Source organism: Lonchura striata, chromosome 19 (assembly GCF_050655825.1).
Source record: "Lonchura striata isolate lonStrDom1 chromosome 19, ASM5065582v1, whole genome shotgun sequence".
Taxonomy (NCBI): domain Eukaryota; kingdom Metazoa; phylum Chordata; class Aves; order Passeriformes; family Estrildidae; genus Lonchura; species Lonchura striata.
Genome location: NC_140721.1, coordinates 9,620,014 through 9,644,118, shown reverse-complemented (window position 1 = coordinate 9,644,118; position 24,105 = coordinate 9,620,014). Strand labels below are relative to the sequence as shown.

At 45.2% G+C, this 24,105-nt stretch overlaps 1 protein-coding gene across 7 annotated transcripts in view; it reads right to left on the bottom strand.

Moving 5' to 3' along the window:
- AUTS2 (activator of transcription and developmental regulator AUTS2) overlaps positions 1 to 24,105 on the bottom strand; it is a 771,159-nt gene that overhangs the window by 609,414 nt on the left and 137,640 nt on the right. The gene's annotated exons all lie outside the window — the stretch shown is intronic.

Below are 24,105 nucleotides of genomic sequence, written 5' to 3'. Positions count from 1 at the left end.
GGGAGGTTTCCACACAACCTTCTCTTCTCCAGGCTGAACAGCCCCAGCTCTCTCAGCCCGTCCATGGGGGAGGTGCTCCAGTCCTCCCATCGACTTCATGGCCCCCTCTGGACCTGCTCCAACAGTTCCATGTGTTCCTGTTTTGGGGACACCAGAGCTGTGCCCAGGACTCCAGGTGGGGTCTGACAAGAACAGAGTCAGGGGAGAATCGACTGCTCCCTCGGCCTGCTGGCCACGCTCCTTTGGATGCAGCCTGGGACTCGTTGGTTTCTGGGCTGGGATCACTCACTGCGGGCTCAGGGTGAGGTTTTCCATCACCCATCAGCCCCCAGCCCTTCTCCCAGGGCTGCTCTCCACCACCTCTGTGCCCCGCCTGTGGGTGGGTCTGGGATTGTCCCAACCCAAGAGCAGGACCCTGCCCTTGGCTTTGTTGAACTCCATGAAGTTCACACAGTCCCACCTCTCCAGCCTGTCCAGGTCTTGCTGCATCCATCCCTTCCCTCCAGTGTGTGACTGCACTACACAGCTCAGTGTCACCAGCAAATCCGCTGAAGGTGCCCTTGGTCCCACTGTCCTTGTCACCAGCAAAGCAGTTGGACTCTCCTCAGATAATGCAGGGTGTGGGCATGAGCAGTTCTCTGCTGGCCAGAAGATAAAATTCAATCTCTTCCAATTGATTAGGAAAACGCAGACTACTGGGCTTTCAATTTCCTTTTCTCTGTTTTGAGTTTGTATACCTAAGGTTAGTGGCACTAGCTTCAACAGCCTGGGAATCTCAACCCCTGACTGATGTCAAAGCCAAAATTACTGGGACTGGAAAATGAATGTGTTCCAGATGAGCCTGAGTATAAGGCAGGAGCTGTTTGAGCCATTTCACATCCTGACTGAAGTGATTTACAGGATCCTCCTCATGCAGACAGATTTTACTCTCAGAGTCACCCAGGTTTTCCCATACACCCAAATGGGATCTGCAGTGGGTGCTGTGAGGAGACCACAACTCCAGCTGGGACCAGGGGCTGTGCTGTGACCCCCAGTCCCTCATGTTTTGAGCAGGCTTCTCCAACCCCAGGCCCTGCTGACACCGCACACAGCAGCCCTACATCTGCCCAGCCCTGGGAGAAATAACCCAGCATCCTCACAAGCCATGGATTGCTCCATCTACCCAGATAATATTCTGAGCACTGACAGACTACCTCATCTAAAGACTCGAGCTGACAGGACATACTTAAAAGAATTTTTAAATTAAAAAGGAACTTTGTATTAGGAACATAAACCCTTTATCAGAGGTGTTGATGAAGGCAAATGGAGGATTCCTTTGCTGTATAAATTACACAAGGAATTCCCAGCCCACCCCATGAATTTTGAACCAATGTGTTCAAGCTTCTGGTTTTCTCTAACCCATAAAAGCTCCAGATAGTCAAATATTATGCTTCTGCTTTTTAAATATTTCCATTTAAATGTAGATTTTGACCTTCTTGCCAATGAAATATTAATAAGAGAATAAAATATATATTACTCTTCTTCTGAGGGAGAGGTCTCTCTAACTCTGTCATGTTCCCCATTGGTTTTTTGAAGAGGATTTCTTCAAACCATGGTGAATTTATTCCTCATTTCTTTACTTTTTTAAGCCATGGCAGCTGAAAACAGAAAGGTGATCCCTTTATTTTTAACATCCTGCGGGACAAGGAAGAGAAATTCTTTTTCTCTAGATCAATGAAAAATAAACAAGGACACACCAAAGAAACCCTATCATTTCCAGCAAGAGGCAAAAGGCTAATTTAATTTGAAGTAACTGTGTTCCTAAAGAAGGACACAGTATAAAGATTAACTGAGATCTCCATTTCTTTATATAACTGCAGCCCATTAAGTGGGATAGAGGATAAAACACAAATTGCCCTGCTTGTCCATCTTTATCTTCATCATTGTTCCAAGACAAATACCCCTCCCCTCACTACAACATTATCTTTCTCGCTCCTCCTTTGTCGTTAAGGAAAGGGAAAACAACCAAATCCATCACTGTGCTGCAGCACAAATGCAGTTCTGTTTGAAGGGGATCAGCTCTGCTCCTGCTGATTTAAATGAGAGCCAGGCGGGACCCCAAGGATGCTCATCAGTCCTAATTACAGCTGCATCAGGAGAAACACTCCATCACTGCAGAGTAACATCCTCTTTTACAGGCCGTGGCAGGGTGCACTATAAAAGCACAGGGGATAAATGTTGCTGGGATCCAACACAACAGCCTCGAGGCCCTGCTGCTGTTCTGGGTGTTTTCATCTGAGTCCTGTCTCAGGTGACACTGCAAAGCCACCAGACTGGTGGGGAGGGTGACAGAAATCACTGGTAAACTATGGAAAGATACATGACAGCTGGAAAATCTAAGGCAGGATGGGCTGAGACCTTGGGAACCTGTGACTGCAGATAAGAAATGAGAGTTGTGATGGAGGGGCCCCTGGCAGGGCTCTCAATCACTGCCGAGCGCTGCCCTGTGCCGAGTGATTTCTGGAGAGAGGCATAAAGCAGAGATCAGCAATTCCTCAAACTTTATTTACCAGCTCTTGCTGTTAATTCTCATGCCAGTGCCTCTCTAATCTAACTCGTGGAAAGTATCAATTCTGACTTCTCAAGTATATCTCATAATTTGGCTAAATTACAGCCCTATGCCATCAGCCCCTGTACTCTCACCACCTCTAGGGCAGGGTGTAATTTAGAGAGGGTGGGTGGGATTCTGAAAGGTAGCTATGAGAGTTAAATGCCCAGCTTCAGCTGAATTTCAATAAGTACTGGGTACACCTAAATCCCTTAGGCTCTTTTTAAAATCCTAGCACCCTTTTTTTTTTTTTCCTTTTTTTTTTAAGATGCTACCAAGGAAAGGTCAACCTAATTTGCCATAGCAGCAAGTGAAGGCAAAAGATCAGCACATGCTGACAGGCTGTCTGAGAGGTTTCATTATAGAGCTGTTTACAGCATTTATTTCTCCTGTTGTTGCTGCTGTTTTCAGGGTCAAGGAACTGAGATCCCATTTCAGTAGCAGAGATCACTGGTCTGGGAACAAAATACTTGAATTTTACTCATTTTACTCCTCCTTCACAGCCTCATTGACTCATATGCTGAGATTTTCCTGAATGACCACACGGTTGTTGGAAGCTTATACTAATGCATGTAGAAACTTCAAGCCTAAATTCTAGTACTAACATCACCAATTAGCTTTAATGCAACTGGGAACTTCAAGTGGAGTGTAATGCCAGGTTAATTCACGACAGCCTATCAGCCAATCAAGCCAAGACGATTCATTTGAAGTTTGTTTCCTTTGGAACATAAAATTGGTTTTGGGAGGGAGAACTGCATTAGTGTATGGTACCTTCTGAAGCAGTCTTTCTTCACACGCTTTAATACTCCACGGTTCACAGAGAAATGTCCTAAAGGTCTGCCCCTCCCCCAGTACAAACACTTCAGCATTATTTTCACCATGTATTACCAGTTAATACAGGAAGTACCAATGACTGCATCCAACTGCTTTGAGAGTTCTCCACAGCCTCTACCTCCCTGTGAAGGGCAGGTGCAGGGTCTGCTGTGAGGCAGAGGACACTTCAGGCTGTCCCCAAGTCAGGAGATGTAGGTGAGCACTCACCTGAGTGCCCATGAATGGCACAACAGCCCCTGGGAGAGAACTGCCCTGGAAAAGCTCTTGTGCCACTTCACAACCTCAACTCTCAAGGAATAGAGAAGTGGCTTTGGCTCAGTTTCTGACAATCCAAAGAGGACAAGAGTCAGAGCAAGCAAAGGGAGTGCAATTGCATGGCCAAGAGCCAAGGGTCAGAGATAAAGGACAGTAAAGGAAGACCTTCAGTCACAGCCAAAAGTTCAGCCGACAGCAGCATTTCTCTTCCAGCAGCAGGAAAAGAACCTTCACGTCAAGTAAAGCACATCTCCCGACTCTGCCTCAAAAGACTGCTAAAAAGGTCAAGAGATTTTGTATCTCCCAGCTATGTGATGAAAGATGTGCCACAAAGGCATTTGTTTCATATTGCTTTTGTCAGGTGATGGCAATATTCACATGTGATGAATAGATCTGCAGGCAGTGGAGTCACACATTCACATCTCGGTGCCCACACCATCAGAGTAATGCACCAAAGCCAGGCAGAGCAGAACCATCCCTGCTCAGCTGATGGAGAGCTAGGAGGAGCTAAGAAAGCTTCTCACCTCTGAAGGAATTTAGGGTGAAAACTGCTCCAGCAGAGCACTGTGAAAATTATGTGACCATTCATCTACATAATGTTTGGTGTGGAGAACATAAATGGGTTTTTAGACCTTCCAAAGGCCTTTTGCTGGCCCCTGCATGGCCAAAATCTCTTGCTGCCACACTCCCACAATCAGTAGTTCTTTGTGTTATCAGAAGTAGTTAAAAAAAAACAAAAAACGAACAAACAAAAAGAAGGAACAAAGCCACTACAAATTACTTGAAAGTGTGGTGGTTTTTAAACTCCCCTTTTAAAATGCTTCCAGGCTAAATAAAGAAACAGCTTCCAAGAAAGCATACACACCAACCCTCACAGAGTTAAAAAGCAAAAACCTTTTCATGCCCATCCACAAGCACACAGTGCTGTGACATCACCACACTGCCTTAGAGACACTCTGCTCCAGCACAAGATACAAGACAAAGAGACAATGAGCTTTTTCCTCCCACTCTGCACTCCTCAGCCATGATCCCAGAGAATCCATTTTCAGGTAAGAGTCCTCAGAGACTCTACTGGCTTTCCATTCTGGATTTCTTTCTCCACTCAAACAACAAGCAAGAAAAACTCCCAACTCAATTTATCTAAGTGTCTTCGGCAATGTCCTTTTCAGGCTTTCAAAGAGCCACTGGCAGAAGTTAAAGCTGGTGCTGTTTAACTTGGACATCTGTCCACCTAGGCTGGGATGACCAGCTCAGTTTACATCACCGGGTAGCAATCAAATAATAATTACTTTGGGTTGCTACAGACTGGAGTTGGATTTGAGTGAATGATTTCAGAGCACTGGAATCCATTACCAATAACCCAAACCAGCTGGGTTCTCGTCTCTGTTACAAAGAAAGCAGCAACAATTCCAAACATTAATTCAGACACTAAGTACTAGGCTGGATCACCAGTCCATGGGAGCAGTGGCATGTATTTTGACATAATTACCTCAAGATGGAAGTGAGAAGGACATCCTATGGAGAATGGTTCAGAATTTACATTCTGTGCCACATTTAACTCTCTGGAGTTATATGGAAAAGGTTTGTATTCAATAAAAAGCTCCATTTAACATTATTTCCTTTGCAAAGGCAAGCTGGATAATGCTGGTGGAAAGCAGGATTTTGCAAATGCAGACTGCAGTCTCCCAGCAAAAGGGAAGCCAGCTGAAGAGCAGGAACTGCCTTTCCTGAAACAAGTTAGACTGTGCAACAAATTGGTACATCCAAAAAAACAGATCCCTGAATCTCCTCCATTTGCCTTCCTCAAAGAAATGAGTCAATGCTAATTGTATTATAATATGGGAAGCTTGTAATAGGCTTACAAACCATGTGTGTACAGGCTCCTTGCTGCTTGGGGCTGGCTGGGTTAGTAAAGAAGCTACAAGAGAAACACTATGGAAATCTTATCAGGTATGTTCTGCAATTGAAACCACTCTGCAATTCACGCCAAGATGGGGTATGACAAAGTGGGACTGAAGGGAAGGAAAAGGAATGCTATCTACTCATCTAGAACCAGAGACCTCTACTTCAAAGCTACATCTAACCAAGAGGACTGATGACAAGAAGAAATTCTCCCAATTACTACAGGAGTCAGCCCTCTGAGATCCCACATCCTCTGAAGGGCCATTTTCATTGAAAAAGGGGAAAATTAAAAGGAGCCATTTTTTTCACTACACCCTGGTGGTGGAGTAGGAGGTACCTTATAACTTGTGTTTATTTTCCATTTGCTGTATATGGGCAGCTTTTTGGAACAATCTGGCAGAATAGTACAAATAGATCCTTAAACATTGTAGGACATGAGAAGCAGACTATGGGAGGGGATCATGCAGCTGCACCTCACCTTTATAAGAGAATTTGTAAAAACAAGGTCTTAATTATTATTTTCTACAGATTTTCACTGTAAAACTCACAACTGTGAGTCTTCTCTCTTCTAAAATCTACAAGTCTGTTTTATTATGGTTGCATGCCCATTTAGTTCCAAATTACTTCACTAGCAAGAAAAGATGCCACTTTCTTTTCTGTCTGCTTCCAATAAATTAGAGATGGCTTTCTCCAAACACACTCATGTTCAAACCCTGAGAGCCATCATTCCTGATGTGACACAAGGAGCCCATATGCAAGTGTTACAAATACAATCTATTATCTCCTGGGTTCAGTAGCCTCTGTATGAATTCCACAGTCAAAGCATTAAGAGTAAAAGAACTCAGTTCTTTCTCCAAATATACAGGACAATGTGCTGCCAGCTTCAGGAAACCAGGTTCCTTCACCTGCAGCAAGTTGTGAACCTTGCTTTCCATGAGATTATGAAATAAAAGGCATCACAGACACCATCGAAGTTGCAGCAGAACCACTATTTGGCAGCCCTCCTAATTTGTCTCCAGGGAAAGGAACAGTTTAGATATATGACAGACCACAGAGAATTCAAGGAATCCTAAAACAGTGCATTGTGACAAAATTTTCTAAAAGAATGTGCAGCAAGATGCCATGAAAATCAACTTAAAATCCCAGTCTCATGTCCTTGAGGATCAATTATAGCTTTTGTGCTTAAATGCATTTAATACATCAGTGCTGTAGTGAGGCAGGATCCTTAGTGCTGTGGCCAGCTCAACCCCACTGGTCTGTTAATGGGACAGGTCAGCACAATCCCAACGTTGTGAAGGACAAAGAAAGGCTGAGGATAAATCCCTGCTGACCCTACTGTCACTTAGGCCACACTAAAGGCTGGTATTATCTTTATCCAACACCATTAACCTCAATTTCTCCTGCACACAAGTAAAACCCAGCTGGAGCAAGGCAGCTCAGCCAGAGCCCCTCAGACAAACCCACAGCACTCCCAGCTCACACACAGACCCGGGGCAGTCCCAGCTCATTCAGAGCCCTCACACAGACCCGGGGCAGTCCCAGCTCAATCTGAGCCCTCACACAGACCCGGGGCAGTCCCAGCTCCATCAGAGCCCCTCACACAGACCCAGGTCAGTCCCAGCTCAATCTGAGCCCTCACACAGACCCGGGGCAGTCCCAGCTCAATCTGAGCCCCTCACACAGACCCGGGGCAGTCCCAGCTCAATCTGAGCCCCTCACACAGACCCAGGTCAGTCCCAGCTCAATCTGAGCCCCTCACACAGACCCGGGGCAGTCCCAGCTCAGCCATAGCCCCTCACACAGACCCGGGGCAGTCCCAGCTCAGAGCCCTCACACAGACCCGGGGCAGTCCCAGCTCCATCAGAGCCCCTCACACAGACCCGGGGCAGTCCCAGCTCAATCTGAGCCCTCACACAGACCCGGGGCAGTCCCAGCTCAATCTGAGCCCCTCACACAGACCCGGGGCAGTCCCAGCTCATTCAGAGCCCCTCACACAGACCCGGGGCAGTCCCAGCTCAGAGCCCCTCACACAGACCCGGGGCAGTCCCAGCTCATTCAGAGCCCTCACACAGACCCGGGGCAGTCCCAGCTCAATCTGAGCCCCTCACACAGACCCGGGGCAGTCCCAGCTCATTCAGAGCCCTCACACAGACCCGGGGCAGTCCCAGCTCAATCTGAGCCCCTCACACAGACCCGGGGCAGTCCCAGCTCAGAGCCCTCACACAGACCCGGGGCAGTCCCAGCTCCATCTGAGCCCCTCACACAGACCCGGGGCAGTCCCAGCTCAATCTGAGCCCTCACACAGACCCGGGGCAGTCCCAGCTCATTCAGAGCCCCTCACACAGACCCGGGGCAGTCCCAGCTCAATCTGAGCCCCTCACACAGACCCGGGGCAGTCCCAGCTCCATCAGAGGCCCTCACACAGACCCGGGGCAGTCCCGGCTCACCGATGGATGCCAGGCACTTGGTGCAGGAGCTGCAGTGAGGTGTTTGTCCCTCCCCAGTAAAGCGGAACAGAACAGACCCTGGGCTCAGCACAGGCCCCGGGTGCGGTGCCTGCACCGTGGGTCACACACACAGGTCCTGGGAACACACCTGGAGAGGCACACAGCTGGGAGAACACGGGCACCTGCACTCTCCCCTCAGATCCATCAGGTCAGAGGCCCTCAGGGAAGCTCAGTCCTTATGGATTTTGGGGTCTTGGCTATGCCAGGCAGTGACAGGCAGTGGAATGCTGCTCATGGGACCAGAGAACTTCCAGAGCTCTACTGCAGCTGAGAACATCGTGATCCCATGAACTCAATGTCCTTTATTTCCAAAGGCACGACGTCTCCTTGTTTCATTTCCAGCTGCCTTTCCTCTCCATTGAAGGCTTTGCCACCAGCCATTTAAAAGAGGGACTGGTGAGCAGCCTCTGCCTCCCCAGCTGCCTTCCAGGGACTGCACCTCTGTTCCCCAAGACTGTTGATCCCCACAGTGCCACCATTATGGGTTTGGCTCTTCTCACAGTTGCTACTGCCACCCTCCATGGCAGCCCCAACCCTGGCAGGAGCATCCCTTGTTGTCTAAACAAATCTGCAGAACTGCAAGAAGCCTGGAAGCTTCCCATTTCTGCAGCATAACCAAGACTTTGTCTAAAGTAGCAGACACAATATCTTGAAACCTTCCAATTATGCAGCTGGGAAAGCCATCTCCCTCTGAAATTATCAAATAATAGAGAGAGCAAGAGAGAGCATGAGAGAAAGAACAGGGTGGAGCACAGAGGGAATATCTATGGCCTTCTGCACCCAATTCTGTCACTCTGACATTTCTTTCAAATACAATTATTTAAAGCCTCCTGATGGCAAAGCTGAGGAAAGAGACTAATAGAGGCTTGTGCGGTACCTCTCCATCAGGCAGTTCAATAAATCCTGGCAGTGCTGTGATTTGTGTTGGGAGAATGAGCTTTTCAAGAGCAGAACTATCACTTTACACCGTCAATAATCTCACTGTCAAAAACTCCCCAAGTAACCTGACCAACACTTCAGAAGCTTAATTTATAGATGTTCTATTTGCCTTCAAGGTATTTTATGCAGCTAAATAATAGGAGTGGATATTATTCCAAACTATTCTACAGCTTTCACATGTGGAGTTAAAGAACATGCAGGAGGACAAATTTTCTATTCACTTAGGGCTAAATTCTTCCATGTGACACCTGTTTGATACCATCTACCAGTACTGGAGTTGCTTCCAAATTATACTTTGGAAAATAAAAGTAGAATTAAGCTCCAGCACTTCCAGAGGAGGTGATCATCCAGTGATTTAAAGGTCATCCTGTTCCACCCCCTGCCATGGGCTGGGATACCCACCACTAGACCAGGTAGCTCCAAGTCCTGCCCATCCTGGCCTGGAACACTTCGAGGGAAAGGGCAGCCATAGCTGCTCTAAGCAAGAAATGCTGGGGGAAGATCAGAACTAAATAGGAACTGATCCTAAGAGCCTGGATCTCACATCATAACTCTCTAACAGTAACTCTAACTCTTAACACTTGTACAGAGATACTGAAGGAGCAAAGCAGTGCATGGAAAAATGCTAGAGGTTCTTGGCTTTGCTGTGGACATTTGCACAGGGATTTGCAGAAGGCCCCTCTGACCACCACTTCTCCCACCCAGGACACCCATAACCTGCAGTGGGATTGCAGGTCAAAGTATCTGCCCAAAATTTCGCCACTGGGATACATGTGGCTACACTGAAGTCGCAAGGACCAACACTGATACATAAGTGCGTAATCTAGAAAGATCTGGGCTCTAATGCCAATGTTCAGGTTTAGGGACATATCCACAGAATCATTCAGCCAAGTTGGAAAAGCAGGCTCTCTTTTTCCCTGATGGAATAAGGGATGGGCTTTTTACTCTCCACCATAACCCACAATGCTATTTAATACAAAAGGCTGTATTTCATTCATTCTTGGTTCTAAATGCTGATTGGGCAAGGATTAATTCCTTTAATGGGAAAAGTATTTATGCAACTATAACAAAGGATACCAGGGAGAGACCCTGGGCAGGCACCAACCATGACAGTGCCATTGTATCCCATGCATCTGAGAACCCCAAGCTGTTCCAACCAAGAGCAACAACAATTCCCTTGCTCTGGAGCAGGGTAAGCCCTATACCTAACAAAGCACCAGCAGCAGTGTGGAAGTCACAAGCATTTGTACACATTTATGGTTGAAATGAGTCAGAGAGAAAAGTCAAGGCAACCTGAACCTCAACAGAGGGAAAAACTCAGTTCTAGCCCCAAACTCAGCAGCTTGAAACTGCATTTCTGCAGTGATACATGTGAATTCCAGACTGCAGAACAAACCCAGTACTCTGCTTGGTCAATACCTACTGAGATTGCTCCATTTTTTTCAATTCACAGCTGAGCCACTCTAAAGGGTTTTGCTTTTAAAGCTAGGCTCTTGCTCTAACAAAAGACAAGGACTAGATTGCCCTCTTTGTCTTATTTATTGGTTTGTTTTAAACAACAGCCTTTCCTTGACTAATAAGTCACATGCCAACAAATCAAGATAATTATCCAAAGGTCAGTACATCAACAAGGTCCCTTTTTGCATATTCCCATTATTCAAAAGCTGGCTATCTGCACTGCCAGCCTCCAACACCCTTCAGACAAGGGTGGCAAAATCACTTAAAAGCAAGTGCATGTCTGCAGTAACCTGTCTTTGTATGGACAAAGGAACCCTCCCACTGCCTACACACACACAGGGAGCAAAACTGTGGTCACACTTACAAACAAACCCGAATAAGAGCCCAAATATTAAACAAGCTGAGAAGTGTTTTAAACAACCCCAAAAACTCTGTCCTGTCAGACCAAACTGAGTTTGACATTTGATACTCTCCCCCATAACTCCCTATAGCAATGCAGTTTACCAGAGCCTGCCAAGGCCACAGAATAAATTAATCTCAGTTTACCAATCATGCAGGCACATGTAACCTCTCCTGGAAGGAATTAGAGCACCTTAGCTACATAACAGATCCTGTGCCCACTGCTAGCAGCCAATAAAACACAACTTAATTGGTACAATTCCTCCCTCCTGCTCTTTCTTTTAGTAACATAAAACTCAGTCTTTTCTACACAGTTCCAAAAGCAGCCCAGCAACAACACCAGAAAGCACAGCATACAGTGTATGCAATCATCAAGATTTAAATTCCCTGTCCCCACCCAGTTCAAACCCATCAAACAGCCCAATTCATCTACTCAGTCCCTGCAGCTGAGCAGCTCTGCACTGCTGGCTCTCCTGAGGAAGGCCCTTTGATGGCTGGACTTGGCAGAGCAGTGCTGACTTCTGACACCAGGAATAAGCGAGTGCATGGCTCCCTCCTGCCTGGCCAGAGAGATACCCCAGAAACAGCTGGGGTTCTTTTCCACCCTCTTTGATCATGCTAGTGGTAAAAATGAAGATTAGTCTTGGCGATGATCCATCCTGCATAAGACAGAATGATCACCTGGCATTTACCTCCAAATCTCTTCCTCTGCAATACATAAACTGCTGTAGTTTAAAGCAGGCACCATGTGGCAAGGAAAGCTCTTCCCTAAGCCTCTGTTGCACAAAGATCTCCATAGGAATATTGACAAGATTGACTTCTTCTGCATGTTTAAACCAAGTGTCAGAAAATATTTATGCAAGCTTTTTCCTACTCCTTCTGTCCTCACTCCTTAATCCTGGTGCAGTTGGAATAGCAACTTGTGACAAGTCTACAAGCAACATGGTCCAGGGGAAATATTTATACTCCCTTCACATTGAAAGATCTCCAGGGCTGGGAAAAGGCTCCTGGAACAGGCAGCTCCCATGTTGTTGCCCTGTCAGTGCTTCTCCTTGCCTGTGGCTCCAGGCACAGTGGGAGCAGGCAGGGAAACACTTGGCTCTCCCTTGCTCTGTCCCAGCTTGGGCTCTTTGGTGTTTGTGTTGCCATCCAGCCCATGGTGAAGGCAGTCTGAGTGATTGCACATTGCAGAATGTTGTATGCCATGTTAAGTCTGAAGTTCGAGGCTTTCCCTCCCCTGTACCAGGAGCAGGTGCCTAAAGGCAGGGGTTGATCTTGGTTGTTAATTCAAGAACCAAATTCTGCCCCGTAAGTCACAGCTGAAGCACAAAGGCTGAAGTACAAACCAGTGGCCTTGTCTGCAGGTGTGTGGAGTCTCTCTGGTACATAAGCTACTTAAGTGATGGAAAACCTGCAAATATTTCTAAAGGCTTGATGTCCTAAGGAAGAAAGTCTCCCTTTCTTCCCCAGGGCAGTTCAGATGAAAGGAACAGGAGGGTTCCTTGGTGTTGATAAGAAAAAACCTCACCACGATGTGTTCTGTACCACAGCCAGGTCATGGCTCCTTCAGACATATGGTGATGTCTGAACTTCTTACTGCTTTTTGTCTCTTATTGTCTTATTACTTCACTTTCTGTCACTTTTGCCCAGCTTGTTTCCCATTGCAGTGCATATTGCTCTGCTGTGCTGCAAACAACAGCCATGATCAATACCCTCATGCCCAGAAAACAGTCACATACACACAAGTACAGATATACTGAGTTTACATGTCATTTGCACACTTCATTGTATGCAATGTGATAGATGCTAATAACTCCTGCCATAATATTTACCCTTTCTGCTGCTGCATTTGCCCATCATTCACTTAAAGTCTGTACTTCCTTAAGGCATGTGGACATTGTTTCCCACAATGGCACACCGTTCTCATGGGGTCCTTCAGCCAGCAGACTCAAGCTACCAAATGATCCCACAGTATCACCCTGTGGTATTCAGAGACCTTAAATTTGCCACCTTAACTGTGTGGGTTTCTGGCAGTAAGGGAACAAGAGCACGTGAGGACACAGATGTGTGAGCGTGTTCTGGAGCAGCAGAGTGCTTTCTGTGCTCGCTCTCCCTCACTGCTGTGGGCTCAGCCACCCCAGGAGGAGCAGCAGAGGAGGGTGAAGCACCAGTGGGTAAAACACTCACAGGGGTGAGTGGTGAGACAGTCACATGTCACTGCACACAGCAAACACTCCAAACCCTGGCTGCTGGAGGAACGGGAACAGAGGTTCTGAGCCAGCCCCTGCCTGAGCGCTGCCCTCTCCACACAACGGAGCAAATGAAAGGGAACAAAGCCAATGAATGACACATGAGACACAGAAACCTCCTGTTCTCCCCTGTGATAACACAGCACAGCAAACCTGCCAAGGGCAGCTTCTCCAAGGGAATGGACCTGAATGAAATAAAACTGTGTAAATCACTACCCCAAAAATAAGCTTATGAAAACTAAGGACCTTGATCTTCTGAAGAACTCTCAAAAAAATTGTAGCAATTTAGTACAAGAATACCATTAGAACATCTTCAAATATATATTTTAATTTAAAAAAAATTAATTCCAAATAATCTTTAATCTCTCTACTTGAATCCCAGCATATAAAATGCAAAGTACTGTGATCATGCCCTTGTTAATGAGCACTTACAGGAAAATGGGTGTTTGAATCCTTTCTTTCCAGTAGAAGTGGATTCAAATGTGTAAATTCAGTTTGGATAGACAGAAGTTCAGCTCAGTACCATATGAAATTATTTTTATCTAATTGACTGCAAAGCATGTTTTGGTGCTAGTTCACATGCTTGGACTGTAATTTAGCTCAGATTCAATGATGCCTTAAATCCAGAGAGCCAACATCAAGATTTTCACAGCTAACATTTTTCTGAAATTAAATTTAGATTAGTTCTTGAAATGGTTATGTTTAATATTTGATCTTACTTTAAATACAGAATACAACTCTTGTCATCCAAGAACTGACATCAGGGTTAACACTGCTTGGAAACCAGAAAACAGAAATAAATAGGGTGCACCCAATGTTGCATGGGATGTATTGCTACTGCTGCTGCTGCTGTACCACAGCTGAAGTTTCTTCAAAACGTTCAGCCCATGAATAATAACTCTAATGGCCAACTTAGAGAAGGAGTCAGGACTTTGCAAATGAACTTAATCACAAAGCACCACCAAGATGTGTCTTCATTTACAAACTGCCACCAGCCAGACCAAGCGCCTCAGGATTACAGAGAAAAGCAGGATGTGGTTTCTTTTCTTCTCAGAGCTTTTACCTGTGTGAAGGCTTCAGCTGTGGCAGCCAAACTGCTAAAAGCGGTTTTGCAGCACGGAGAGCAGAGAGGCACGGGGGGCCTGGAACAGCCCCCAGGTCGCTGTCGCGTCGCCAGCGCCGTGTTTGGTTTGGACTGCCCCTTTGGCTGGAGAGCCCAAGGCTTCTTGCAGGCAGTAACAGACTAATCACTTAATACACTGCTCCGAGCAATGATGGTTGTTGTTGTTTGATTCTGGTATTTTTAGGAAGAGGTAATCCTGGATATTTGCATCTCATTTCCCAGAATGCCCTAGGGCTTTTCCAGCAGTTGGAATCTTACAGGATAAACATCTTCCCCTGATTGTAATTGCATTATTAAATATGATTGCTCTCCTCTTCCTTGAATTTTTTTTTTAAAAGCAGCAACAAAGAACACTGTGAGCAGGCGCCCTGTTGACAGCATGGAGGAGAATGGTACAACAGACAGGCGGGAGTATTTCACCTTTAACTTCCAGATGCAAAAAAGACTTCTAAGCCAGGAGTCTCCCACCACCACACAAAAGCTTAGTCCTCTAAATAAGTGCAACCATAGGAAACCTTCAGCTATGAAAACTGAGGCCACCACAAATAACTATTTCCTTTTCAAAACACATTGCTATAGCTCTAAGAAATCCTGTCAAAGATCAGGGTTCTGTTACTGTAAATCCTATAGACACAAATAACCATAATCATAGAAAAGTCACACAGTGCAACTGCAGTCAGGGAAACAGGAGGTTATGGAGGAGCCTGACATGCTCCTGGACCCACATGAATGTGCTGCTTGCTCAGTTCTGCAATTACACTGAACAGTTTCTTACACCTAAAACACAGCAATTAACTCAGACTCTGCATGCTCTAGTGACTTGGCTACCTAAATTCCTTTCCCTCTAGAAGGTTCCTCTTCCCTATGATGCCTCACTCCCCCTTTAATAGCCAAGGCTCCCAGTTTGGTGAAAATCACAGGAAACAAGAATAAACCTCCAAAACAAACAAACAAAACCCAACCAACCAAACAAAAGCAAAACCAAAGAACTTCAGAAGATAATTAAGTGTGCATGCATGTTGCTTCACTTTAAATCCTACTGATGAGGAAAAAAAAAAAATCATGCATATAAATCATATTTGAGAAGTCATGGCAGCCCAGTGACATTTCCCCTGACTGGAAAAGGGAAACAGACTTCCCATTTGTCAAAAAGGAAATTAGGAAGAAGTAACGAGCTACAAGCAAGTCAGTCTCACCTCTGTGCCAGGCAAGACCATGGAAAAGATCCTCCAGGAAACCATGCCAAGATCCTGCACCTGGACCAGGGTAATTTCAAGCACAAGTACAGGCAGGTGGAGCATGGATGGAGGAGAAGGACTTCAGGGTATTGATGGACAGAAATTCAACATGTCCTGCCCGTGTGCTGGCACCCAGAAACCCCCTGTGCCCTGGGCTGATCCCCCAGCACGGGCAGCAGGGGGGTTGGAGTGAGATGAGCTTGAAGGTTCTCTCCAATCCAAGGCATTCCATGACTTCGTCATAAAGAGTCACACAACCATGACAAAATATACAAAATCTGAGTCTGAATGTGTTTCTGCCTTACTTTCACATTTTTGGAAATAAAAACAGACTCTGATGAGAAACGTGACAGAGTATGAATTTTCATCTCTAAAAGAGGAAAAACAGATTCTCCTGCACTTCATGGGATTTCTCCAGGTACAGTGAATAGTTTGGCTCATGGGTACTCTTAGCCTTAACTTAGGAAAGCCCTACTCCTACACAAGCTGATCTATTTCGAAACTCCTCACCAATATTGTGTATGCCATGGTTATACTGCTATTTCACAAATATTTACAGTTACACACACACATATATAGCAAAACATGCACATTCAGACTGTGCTTTATGCAGAATCTCGTGCTTAGTTATTTATGTGGCTTTCCATAGAGCATTAAGATAATTCCCTGCAGAAACCCAGCTGGATTGGGGGCAGGAAGAGAACGTGCCACAGCAAACTGCACACTCTAAGTGGCAGTTAAACTGCTTGAGACCACTTTTCTGCTTTCAAGAGCCTCCGCTCAAGTGTTTTCACCAGGCTTTCCATGTCTAACAGCCTCATGACATGGGAATCAGTAATGCTTCTTCAGTGTACTTTAAAAAAAAGTTAAACATCTATAAAGCAAGGCCTCCCATACACCAGATGGTCTAACCTCTTGAGTGTCAAACTCCTCCTGTGTCAGGCAGCCCAATTAAAGGGACATTTATAGCAGCATGCCTCTCTCCACTGTGCCCTGACTCCCACTTCAGCCCAAATGTCCCAAAGGGTAATTGCTCAGCACACAATTACAAACACCAGTTTGCCATAGTTCTTTCTCCCCAGTCTCTAACTGGGGCAAACTATGATGATGGTTAACCTAACTCCTGGGTCTCAATGAAGAAAACTGTTAAAAAGAGAAGACCTTAGAGAAAACATGAAAATCTTCAGCTAACTAGCATAGCTCCAGTTCTCCTGATTAGGATCATTGTGTTTTAGCCTCTTGAGCTGCAACAAAGGTCTCAGTCATTTCCAAAAGACCAAAAAGCAGACATGGCAAATAAATGACAAAAGAAAAATCATTCTATTCTAGAGGTGTACCATCACTGAAGTAGGATGTGCTGCAGTATGAGAGAGTGCCTTGGACAAGTCTAACCCATCACATCAGCCAGTCCTCACAAAATGCATCAGCAGTCCCATTTCCCAAGACCAGGAGCAGCCACAGCTCGCCTGGGGTGGGACCAGCAGGACACCAGCAGGTGCCCATGTCTGAGGTGGAGCAGCCAGGGGCAGTGCTGGTGTGAGAGCTGGGGTTGATCAATCACAGCAGAGGACAGGCCAGCAGGAGCTGCTGAGGCTCAGGACAGCAGGACAGCCCTGACAGGTTTTTGTGCAGCCCTGGCCTGTCCCAGTGATCCCTAAGGAACCTGGGCCATCTCCTTCTCACACACTCCTCCTGAGACTTTCCATCACATGGGGATGTGTGTGGCCACTCCAGCCATACATAACTTTGGGCATGAGGTCAGTGGACACAGAAAGGTTGGTGAGCCCTGTTTCACAGTTTGCTGAATGTCTCCAATTCTTCTTCCAGCCTACAGGATCTACTCCTGTCCCTGCTGTACAGAGGGGAAGTGGTAGTACAGAACTTCAAAACTCTGCCCAGGAACCTCACAGCACGTACAACAGACTTGAACTTAATGTCTTGACACCCTCCTAAGTGAGAACACCCACAAAGCCCAGTTCCTGGTCTGTTTCTGGAGGTGGAGGGTGACAGCTTCTACACAGAAGATGGTCAGGCTGCTTTTGAACAGTCTGAGGTACAAAGCAACACTTCTTCCCATCCACCACATGACAGCCCCAAAAAACAACAACGCTTGCAAAGAGCCATGGCTTTAATGCCCAAGAAAGGATTGCTGAAAAAGGCAATCAGACACTAACAAAAACATAATCCTCTTCATCCCCAAGTGCGTGTTTCTGAGATGATTTACTGTATTATGATAAAGGGAATCTCACTTTCAGAGACTGCAGGCTGGAAGACAGGGCATTAGACACACGACAGCTCTTTTGATGCTGCTTCAGAAGGAAGAGACTCTTTCCTCCCTGCTGCTCAGAGGAACATTGGCAGCACAGACAGGTTCTCCAGACGTGGCCTCATTCTTCAGGGCTGCTGGATTCAGCAATTTAAAGCAGATAACAAGAAATGGCTGGTTATTTTAAACTGGCTGCAGCCTGTGCTCAAGCTAGGAAAATTACTGATGGAAGAGCTTCCTCCTACAACTCTGTAAAATTGCTGGGGGTTAATATTTGCTACTGAGACAGACCAGTGATACCTTGTGGGTGGAAGGACATTAACACTTAGAGACTAGAATAAAAAACTACACTCCTCATGAAATGAATTTCATTCCCAGCTCAGCATCAATTGATTATACTAGAAAAAAACCTGAGTGATCAGTTTAGAGTGGAGTCTTCACCAAAAAGCTCAATATGACTACAGGCTTTACTAGTATCAGTCTATAGGTTTCCAGGTATGTAAAATTACAGTTAAATACACAGTGGCAGAATTAGCTGTTTCTTAAGCACTTTGGAAACCACAGACTCAATTTAAGTGCAGAGTTGTTCTTATTACTATCAAAGATGAAGCATTCATTTAATGTGTGGGATATGCTAAAAAGGAGTGACAGGTGTCTGCTGCCTATCAGAAAGACTAAAGGGAAAGGATAACATTTTTTTAGTCAGGAGGATTAAATACACCACATCACCATACCAGGTGTTAGCTACTTTTTGGCCACTTACAGAGCAGAGCAGCTTATTGTGTGCCTAAAACCTCAGCATCATAGAAAGCTGTTTCAATCAGCATTACATTCTCCAGTTGAGAGGCTCTCCTAAAAAGCTGTTAAGGGTAAATTTGAAACAAGGCTTTGAAAATGTGAGGAAGTCAACCCACTTCTACCCTCATCTTGCTCTTTTGACCATGTTGATCAGTGTGATGGGATTTAATGCCCTGAGCTTGTGAGAGAACCATAGAGCTGGAACTTAGTTCTGCAGGTTCAGTCTCCTCTGAAAGTATTCACCCTGCATGAAGCTTTTAATAATTTCTAAAACCTCCAACTTACACAGGAGGATCAAAAGACAGACAGAAAGAGAATCCAGTCTCCACTACCCTGCCTTCCTTTCCTCTAGACAGATGAGCTCCACCCAACGCATCTTTTATGAGGGAAGCAGGAAAAAGAAGTAGGCTATACTTTAATCAGTGGGTGCAGGAAGAACATTTCAGCAGGTGCACTTCCAACAGCTTTCTCAACTTCCATTTCCCATTCTGAAGAGCAGCAGCCTCCCTGAGATCTGCAAAAGTGAGCCAGAAACCTCATGAGAAGAGATTTCCCTCGGGAGATCCACCACCTCCAGCTTCACTCTGAGCCAGAGACACTGCAGGAGCAATTCCCTGTGGGACTGAACATTCCTTCCCTGCTGGAAAGCACAAGTGCAGACATACACAAAGGAGTGGGAGATGGAAGATGGGGGACAAAGTCCAAACTTTTTCATCCTTGAAGGAAGATGCACATTTCTGTGTTTGAAAGGGGCTAGGGAGAAGGTGGGCAGGACTCTAATTGCATCCAGATTGTTTTGTCCTTCCCCACTTCATCTCGCTGGCAGGTCTGTCAGTACCCTCAGCTTTCCAGCCCTACACCAGCTCATTGTGGTCCTTACATACACACCCCCAGATCTAACTTGACACAATGCTGGATAATTGGCACCTCAGGAGAACAGGGAGAGATGGGCACTGAATGTGAATTACCTCCTGCACTTGTAGCAGGCAGATCCTCTGAGAGAGAGGCTGAAGTCACTGGCAGGGAGCTTGCCCTGTGCCCAGGGACACAGTGGCAGGTTTGCAGACAAAATGACGACTCAATTTTCCAGTGCTGCCAGTCTAAATGTCCTAAACCCAAATATTCCCTGACAGGAAAAAGAAGACCAAAATGAAAGCTGAGCAGTAGGCTTGGACAAGAGAAGCAGAAGGCAGGGGGAGAGGGGCAGCAGGAGAAATAGGTATTTAATAGTGGAGTTTAGACTGTAAGGGAAAAAAAGAATCACAAAATTCTCACTCTGCCTCCTTGAGGGAGCTCACACTGTGCCTGTGCATTTCTGTTGGCTGTCAAATGGAAAAATATAAGTGGGACATTCAGCTCTTGAATCAATGTTTATTCGATAAGGTCAGTGCCAGAAAAACAGATTTCAGTCTCAAGTGTAGGAAAAGACTCTGAATAGCTGCATACAATGGCAACACATCTGCACTTTTCCCACCTTCCCATCCTTCCCTGCAGAGAGGAACTCTGCTACCTCCCAGCTCAGGCACAGGGTAGGGAGGGCTCACTGCTCACAATAATTGCCACGGCACACAGATTTGCACAAAAGAGTGCAGTTTCTAGTTTACTCAGAAATATTTACTTTAAGTGTAAGATAAATGAGCACAGCCCAGAGCATGACAGCTTTCTGGTCTGTCTTTAGCTTCCACATCCTCACACTCACATCTGGCTCTGTCACCCCAGGCTCCATCTCCCACTCCTTTCCCCTCCATCCCTTTAAAGAAACCAGACCTTTTTTAATCATCAGATGCAGCACATGACCCATAAGGACATGAAAACTTTGGAAACAGCTGAAGATGTGGAGCACACTTCAGAGAGGAGGCTCAAGCCCCCCATTCTCCCTGGGGGATGGCAGTGGTGGCACAGAGCTCTCAGAGCATCCACAGAGCCACATCAGCAGTACCTGGTGCTTTAAGATCCTTGCCTCTAGGGCAGGACCAAGCTGTCCTCAGGCTGGATCGTGGAATTAACCCAGCTAAACTGGAGCTCTGTCACTGCAAACAAGATGGGGAGGGCTTTGAGGAGGAGGATGTCCTCCTCTGGGTAAGAGACAGGGAAGCAGAAGAGCACAGAAAGCAAAGCAAAATACAAGCAGAGGAGAAGACACAGTAAATGGAAGAAAAGGAAAAGATCAGAACTGGTGCTGGTCAAACAAGGAGCAAATTTTCCCTTTGAATGTGACAAGATGGTTCTGAATAAATAATAAGAATATAACTACATAAAGGTCATGATCTCTCTGCAGACCTCCCACTGCCATCAGGAAAAAAGTCCATTACAGGCTGAGATTTCAGAAGCATTGGATTTTATATCCTGGTCTTTAAGCATGAATTTTATAAAATATGATTTTTTTCCTTCAGTCTCTGTTTTTGACACTTTATGCACACTGATACTTGTTCATCTTCTACATTCCCTCTATTGTTATGGAAGAGGCCCCTATTCTACAATGATGCTGCCAGTTACAGTAACTCCCTGAAAAGAAAAAGAAATACTTGCTTTCAAATAAACAAAAAAGAGTTTTGTGTTCTGAAAGTATAAAAAAAAATCAGAGAAAGGCAGAAATAGATGGCCAGTCACTAGCAAAGAGTATTTCAGAGGGCCTATCATCTATTTTCAGATGCAATTTTCACATTCAAATGTATCAGAAAGTCCATGGAATTTTAATTATTAAGGGCCAGACTCCATGAAGAAAATGTAACCTGGGCACATTGTGAATTTTAGCAGTGGTTTTTCATTACATATTTGTCACCTATCTATTGAAGTCCTTGGAGACTGTTTGAAGCAACAACTAAAAATCCAAGCAAAAGTCCGCAAAAGCCAGGCTTTAATGCAGGTTGCACTTCACCATCACACAGGAGCTCTTTCTCCGAAGCTTTTTGGGAAAAAGATTTTTTCAAAGCAGACACCTGAATTGGCCCAACAATGAAATCCGAAACTCTGGCAAGGGGAAAAACCTCCCTGAATGACAGCACAGTATGTTGTATTTCTGCTCCACCAGTACTCGTATTTATTATTCAGTGACACTACCTCAAGCTTTTATTTGCTCACAGCCAATGCTTCTTGACTTCCAAGAACTCAGTCAAATTCCATAATATAAAAGAGCAATTAACTTTATTGGGAGGAAGATGAGTCTAATGTCAGGTTGCTGTGGTGACAGACGTGGCTCCCACTTGTCCCAGAGGCTGATGCTGTCTCTGGTGAGATGAGGCACAGCAGAAAGGGCTGGCACCGAGGGACTGCTCCTCTGAACACATCCTGAGCTGCACAGCCCATAAGTTACACCAGGACCATACGCTGGCCTGCGTGCACTCGAGTGTTTGTTTGGTTACAATTAATCAAGAGCAAGAAGCCACATGATGCAGTTTGTGATAGTTATAAGATGGATATTTAAAGAGAATAAATAGAAGAAGAGACAATAATCTCTTTGCCTGCATTTAACTTTCTAAACTTTGCCAATTTTTTCTCACTTCTGACAATTAGAAAAGCCTTTCTTCTCTTTATATATATATAGAATAAAAATATTTAGTCCTCAATGAGACTTTACAGGCATTTGCCTGTTCCTTAGGACGCAGGAGGATGCACAAACTCACACACCACAGTTCAGCAGCTCACAGGTTACCCAAACCTCCTCCAGCCACACCAGTGAGCTTCCACCAGTCTTACAGAGGCAAAAACTCTCAATCCCTGATTTCTCATTCTGGGGAAGATATTCCCCACAAAATGAAGCTAAAAAGTAAGCAATAAAGCACCACTCTGCACCTCCCTGCAGCTGCTTGTACACTCTTTTCTCATGCAATTTTGCTCGTAACAGGATAGCAGTGAAGACTGATTTGGCAGACGCATGAGAAGCCACATCAAGGAGATGTTGACTAAACCCCCTCAGGTGCACAAAACGGAGTTTTCATATTATTAAACCATTTTCTTAAGGAGAAACACTAGGACACAAAAAGACAAAGAAATCAAAAGCTACCTTTGCCACAAGAAAAGCAACACCTGCTCCACTATCCCTCCATGCTCAGGTACACAATAGTGAGGAGTAGGAGATAAAGAACACCACAGACATTCCTCTGACACAATGCTCCCACGTGTGACCACAGCCTAAGCTCCCCAAAAGCTCTGAGGAGTAGGTGAGGGCCCTGGTAGCTGCTTTAGAGAGGGAGGAACAGCACACTGAGACCAAATGATCTCCCTGATGTCACACAGGAAGCCTGTGGTGAGGGAGGGAGCTGAACACATCTGGCTAACATCAGCTCCAGAGGTCAGCACGGGGAAGGTAATGAGATGCCTCCATGCCAGAAGCTGAGTTTTATAAAGCAAACATCACACAGAAGTTGGAAAAATCACTGCAGTGAATCACACCCGCTCAGTATTCAGAGACACGCTCACATTACAACCACAAGCACTTATTTAATTAGAAAAATGATCTAATTGAGATGCATCCAAAACTGCCTCCGATACAACACAAGCAATAACATACGTAGCTAAGAAAATATGTAGGTTGTGAAGGTGTCTGGGTTTGTGCGTGTGAGGGAAGGAACAAGGGTAAATTGTCAGACTTGCTCAGCAATAACACTGAATACATTTATTAAACACAATCGAATTTTACAAGGCACTGAAGTGATAACACTGTAGCAGTGGGAAGTGCAAGCAGCAATAAATATCTTGTAAACACAGAGGTCACAGGCCCAGGTGCTTATGAGCATGGGAAGGGTGGCTTACTGCAAGCAGTTCAGTGCCTGAGCAGTGAGCTCTCTTTTCCTGGAGAAGGGGTGAAACAAGACAGGATGGATTATTATTTAATTTATTGCAATAAATCAGGAGTCAAAGCAATTCAGAGGAATTTGTATCTTATCACTATGTAAAGAAAAATCAAACCTCTATCATTTCAGATCTAAATACAATTACAGGAACAAAATAGCTTTATGTTTAAACCATCTAACTGAGCCTGACAGATGGATACTGTTTATATCCATTTGTATTTATTGAACATAGTAAAAGACTGCAGCTGTTCTGTCAACACCTAGCTGCTTCCAGGGTGTTTGGAGCTGTATATAAATGTAACATAATTTTATGGATAAATATATTCCATGGAATAAACATGGTGAAGATACTGTGATATAACTCATGTTTACATTAATAACCACAATACCTTGAACTGGTTCCTATTGATCTTTAAGCACTTCACCCAAGTGTGGATAAAAACACAGAATTAAAGCTTGGAGATGAAGCACGCTCCATCGCAGTCTGTGTTTACAAAACTGGGTAACAGAAAGGGAAGAGGGTGACATTGGTTGAGAAAAAAGAGAAAGTTGGAAACTGAAGGCTGCATAGGGCTGGGAGCTGAAACAATCTGAGGATAACACTTTTGTGGGAGTCCTCTGGAGGCAGCTATTTTAGGTTGCTGAGGCTCCTACAAATAATTTCAGTGCAGGAAATTGAGCATTTTTTCTGCTATGGATTGCTCCCTCACCTTCAAAGTCCCTACACCTCAGGCTGTCAAAGTGCTGTCTAACCTAC